Here is a 6,000-nt window from a genome sequence, read left to right as displayed (position 1 = left end):
TGCATATTCTTTAGGGCTTGCTCTAAAGAGTGTGCGGCCATCACGTATCCAACCTGGATGTTGGGTTTGGAGCGTGACAGAGTGGTATCAGAGCTTAGGTTATGATCATTGAAGATTATGATATAAGTGATCAGGATGTGATAGAATAATATCAGAACTTAGGTTTAAGATCACTAGAGATTATGAAGTGTTATCAAAACTTTATGTAAGATTAATAAGATGTGACAGAGTGGTATCTGAGCTTAGAGCTTAGGTTACGTTCATTTGGAGACAATGATACAAGTGATTAAAATATGACAGAACAGTATTAGAGCCCAGGTTTAAGGTCACTAGGGATTGTCATATAAATAATATCAAAACTTTGAGATTATAATTAATAGAGTATGATAGATAATATCAGAGTTTAAGGTTATGATCATTAAGGATGTAATAGAATGATATTAGAGTTTAGGTTATGATCACTAAAAAATATGATTTAAGTGGTATTGAGCTTAAGTTTATAATTATTTATAATTGTGACTTTAGTGATATTTGAACTTAGATTATAATCATAAAGAATATGATAGACATAAAAGAAATGATTGAGTAATTAAATTTCGAATCAATAGATATTATGATGAAATTTATGCATAAGTGATATATGATGTCTATAATAAAATTGACGAATATATATTATATTTCAATTAGTAAGGTTGACCTAAGTATGAGAAGGGCTGACCCTGGAATGAAGTGCAAGGTATTGATAAGTTATGTTGAGTATACTCGATGATTTTAGAATGCTAAACTTATATGGGTGAAGATCATGATAACTTTTCTAATTTCAATGGTAATTGTCTGAGCATTATAAGTTTTGGATTTATCTAAAGGAAGTTAATTAGGATATGATCTAAGAAGGAATTATATCATATGAGAGAGAAATATTTTTGAACATTGAATCTATAAGAGGATTATTTATGAAATTCGAATTTAGATGAAAAATATATTTGAATTTTATTATGAGAATATGAGATACACATCTTGGTAAAATTTTTGGTTATTCAAAATATCATATTTAGATGTGATTGTTTTGATCTTTTAAATTGCATTGAATTTCAAGTCAAAAGTTTGCTTTCCTAAGTGGATCTAAAAAATTTTGATGATTTGAATAAGAAATTGATTTTGTTAGAGTATGATATATAGGTTATGATGAAATCTGTAATAATTTATATTTTATCTTTGAATTAGATTTTTTTTTCTTGTGATTATTGAAGATTGTGGACTGTAATTCAAGTCAAAATTCAGATTTCTGAGTTGAACTAAGATATTTTATTATTATTAAATTTTGAATAACTTATATAAGGGACAAAAATTTGTATGAATTTATCTATTGATGCTAAAGGTTGTGATAAAGAGAGCTTTACCAGAAATAACTAAGTTGATTCTATTTACAAAGATGTTGACTTGAGTTCTTCTAGTTTGTTCAAATTGGAATTAATTTTTTTTAAAAAAAAGATTGATTTGAGAATTATCTAAATGATTGTAAGATAAATCTAAGGATAACTTCAATTAATTCTAGATATGTTGGATTCTTGAAGAGTGATGAAACTTATGCAATAATTTCAAACATAGAAAATGAATCAAGATTTAATTTTGATATGCTATACCCAAAGATAGTAAAGATAAAGAAATTTAAAGTTTTACTCTAAGTTTTATATGAAATTTGAAAGTTGGATCTATCTTTGATTGATCTAACATACAAAGATATTCTTATTTTTTTGATAAATCTATATAATTTGATAAATTAAGATTAGAGTGCATAGCAAAAGCGTGGCAGATTAAACTGATTAAAAATATTAATTTTTTGATTCAAAAGATATTATGATGGAATACATTAGTTGCAAATAAGGAAGGATTTTATTGATAATGAAAGGATACTATAGATTTTGATCTAATTTGATCATAGCCGGATAATTTTTATCAGTAGGTTGCTTCATTGTAGATAATACTAAAAAATTTTAGATATCTCAAGTTTATTATTAACAGTTTTATAGTTCTGTTATTAGTTCAAATCTAGAATGTCTTGACATAGATCTTATATTTTTTTCAAATTTAATATTGTTACTCGAATTGACATAAAAAATTAGATTTTTTTAAGATGAAAGTCTATCTAGTAAATTAATTGGAAGGTCAAGAAAAGAAAGAAATTGATGATTGTGAAGAGTGTCCAATGTTCGACCTTTCTTTATTTTTACATTATAGGTAGTATGAGATAATTATGAACTTTGAGTGGAATGTATTAGATAAATAATTAGGATATTTTAATACAAGATCAAAATGTTACTGTTCTTCAAAAAAAAAATTAGTATGAAGAGAATGAGTTTGAGACCTCACAAATTTTATTATATCAAAATCTTGTGAAACAAGTTTTATGTAAGGTAGACTATTAAAAGTTTGAGAATGACATGAAGAATGTATACTTTGAAATATGTATCTCAAATGACATAACTTAATTTCGAAGACTAAATTATTTGAAGAGGGGGAGAACATGACACTCGGCCCTTTTGGGCCTTGGACCAAGCCCATATAAAAGCCCAAAGCCCATACAAAAAAAAATAAGAAATAGGAAGAAGACTCCCGAAATGGGAAGAAGACTCTCGATGGGAGTCTTCTTCTCCGATGAATTCCGGATGGAAAAGAGTCCTAGGATCACTAGAGCTCTAAGACCCTCTATAAAGAAGCCTCCCCCCTCCCTCAAGAGCCTCCACGGCGATCGTTGAGCTCGATTCCTCCTCTTTTCTCCATGGAAGCCGTAGCATCATCTTCTCATGTTCGTCGAAAATCGAAGGTCGGAGAGGCCATCAGAGCTTAGGTAAGGCTTCATTTTTTCTTCTTCTCCCTCTTTTCCTTCTCCCCATGGCTTTAGACCCTCGTCGGTCGTCGGGATCTTCGGAAAACCCATGAAAAGGATGAATCCCTGTTCGACCGGGCCACCTTCCTCTTTTTTTTCGACCAACAGCATTGCCATTTGTGGTGTCTCACCCTTAGAATAGGATCCTCATCTCTCTATCCCTCTTCTCTGAGAGGTTTTGGCCATCGACGATCGGCCAATGATCGAAAAACTAGAGAGAAAGGGGCGGTACCCTATTTTTTTGATTGTTTCTTGATTTCTTACCGGTCGAACCTTGCCGCCGGCCTTCCTTGCTCTATCACCATCGATCAGACACCGCCGCCCCTCATAGGAGCCAAGCCATCGAGTCCCCTTCCCTTATGGTCCTCCCTTGTTCAGCCAAGGAAGAGGAAAGAAAGAAGAAAACGGGAAAAAGAGAAGAAGAAGAAAGAGAAAGAGAAAAAGAAAAAGAAAAAAAAATAAAAAAAAGAAAGAAAGAAAGAAAGAATTTTCTCTCTCCCCTTTCTCTCTCTTTCCTCTCCTCTCTCTCTATTTTTCTCTCTCTAGATTCTCTCTCTAAATTCTCTCTCTATTTTTTCTCTAGATTTTCTCTCTCTAGGGTCTTTCTCCCTCTCTATGATTTCATCACGGATCCTAGGACAAACTTGAGATGAAAATAAGATGACCTGAAATTGCTTCAAAATTCGTGCAGTAGATTGGATTTTAGTCTGATCCTTATTTGAAATTTATAACATCGATCATGGTTAATCCATATTGAGTCACCTTGATATGACTGCTGATGATCTCGATCATGATTGCTTTATCTGAAGGATATGAAGATTCTCTCTCCATTTTTTCTCTCTACTTTTTTCTCTAAAATTTTTTTTCTCTTCATGAATTTTCTCTCTCTAGAAGTCTTGTGGACCAATGGAGGGTCCAGATATTTAGACAAATCTTAATTTTGGTTAATCCTAGGAAAAATTTTGGATTTATGTTATTAAGATCGACTATCGATAATTTTTTCATATATGATTTTTATATTTGATCAGGATCATGAAGAGATACGACTATTTGCATAAGATGTCGAGTGGAATATCTTATTTTCAAAATTCATAAATCAAAAAAATTATTGATTTCTATGCTTGGATCAATCACCGATAAAGATAAGAATCACTGTACATAATCATCATTATATATATGCTATTTTACTATTGATCTTACATCATTAATTTTGCATCATCGGATTTGAGATCGATGAATTTATTATATCTGAGATACTGTTATTTAATTTTGAGCATGAAGTATGTTATGTCAATATATATGTATCAGATATTGATGGCATGATTATATGGATATGACATATCTAAATTGATCATAATGTAAGTCGGAATTGATTTGATGAAATCAACATATAATGATTAAATGAAAAAGAAAGATATGGTATGGACTAGCCTTGTCATATGGAACAGCCCGCTAGGAGCTTATGCCTGGGATAGCCCGCTAGAAACTTATGTCTAGGACAACCCCCATTGGCTTATAGGTAGATCAGTCAGCCAGAAGTTCATGCCTGGGATAGCCCATCAGGAGCTTATGCCTGAGACAGCCTCCATTGGCTTATAGGTGGATCAGCCGGTCAGGAGCTCATACCTGGGACAGCTCGTCAGGAGCTTATGCCTGAGACAGCCTCTCATGGACTTTTGTATGTGGGACAGCTGGCCAGGAGCTCAACCTGGGACAGTCTTAAAAGGCTTTTAAGTAAAAATTGATTCAGATGATGACTGAGGTATAGACTTGATTAGTCCAGAACCAGAAAGAAAAGGTTAAAAATCATGTGATTATGAAAAGAGAAATGAAAGATAAGACATGAAACAATTGTTGAACAAAAGTGTTTCACCTGTTAACAGATGATGATGCATTTCTTTTGACAAGACAAATAATTTATAGATGTTTGTATTATTCTGCATATTGAACATGAGATTTTATATTTTATTGCTTATCCTTATTTTCAGATTATATTATTATATCAGTGTGATATGAAAATTTTTATTGAGCTGTAAAGCTCACACCCCTTCATCTTTCTTTTTCTTCTCAGAGTTATGGGATGTTTATGATTGGCTGTGGTCTGGATTTACGGGTGAGCAGATGAATAGATAGAGTGTCATGATATCTGATCAGAGGATTGAAAGAATTTCAATTATAATTATGCAAATTTTACTAGTTATTATTGAACTTAGATATTATGGGTGTTGAGATTGTAATGAAATATTTTTAGCTTTGCATATTCTTTAGGGCTTGTTCTAAGGAGTGTGCGGCCATCACGTATCCGATCCAGGTGTTGGGTTCAGGACGTGATAGAGAATGCCCTTTTTCTTTCGAAAAAATTATGACATTCTATGTCGATATTATGGTATACTGTATTAAATTATGATAATTTTTTCAATGATGAAAATATCCTTCTCTCTTTATGATATCTTATACAGAAAATCATAATTTCAATGTAGAATATCATAATATTGAACGATGTGATACTTTATGTTGGATTTTCTATGCCACAAGCGATGTACAAAGAATTTTCCTACCATCATATCAAAGATGTGACCACACCTTGTGGTTCCAAAACCATGCGATGCTTTCCTTCATCTTTAAAGGGCATCCCTCCTTGTCCGACTTGTTCCTTCTTTTTGAAATCTTTGGTATGGTTGTGCTAAAACTCTATAGTGCCTTGCCTCACGTGTTTATGGAGTTTTTGATTAGAACCATCAAACCCAAAGAAATCACTTAGCTTTCTTGCACCTATTTCACTTTGGTCTATTTCATCGAGTACCGCAACATGACTCTACATGGATTCTAACTTAGGGCATATCTGATTGGAAGAAATTGAATTCTGGAATGAAAATGAGAATGAAAATGAGTGGCTTTTAGTACAATCGTTTGATTAGAGAATCTCATTCCCATTTCGATTCCACGAAAAAATAAGAACATTCTAATTCTTCAAAATTTAATCTATATATTTTTATAATATTTAAATCTCATATTAATTTTGATTTTAATTTCGATCATGAACCAAATATATCGAGAGATATCAAATTAAGACAAACATGCCCCCGTAGCCTTTGGAAATATGAACGGTCAAC

This window comes from Elaeis guineensis, chromosome 13 (genome assembly GCF_000442705.2).
Source record: "Elaeis guineensis isolate ETL-2024a chromosome 13, EG11, whole genome shotgun sequence".
Lineage (NCBI taxonomy): Eukaryota > Viridiplantae > Streptophyta > Magnoliopsida > Arecales > Arecaceae > Elaeis > Elaeis guineensis.
The sequence above is the reverse complement of the archived record's forward strand: the minus strand, read 5'-3'. Positions refer to the sequence as shown.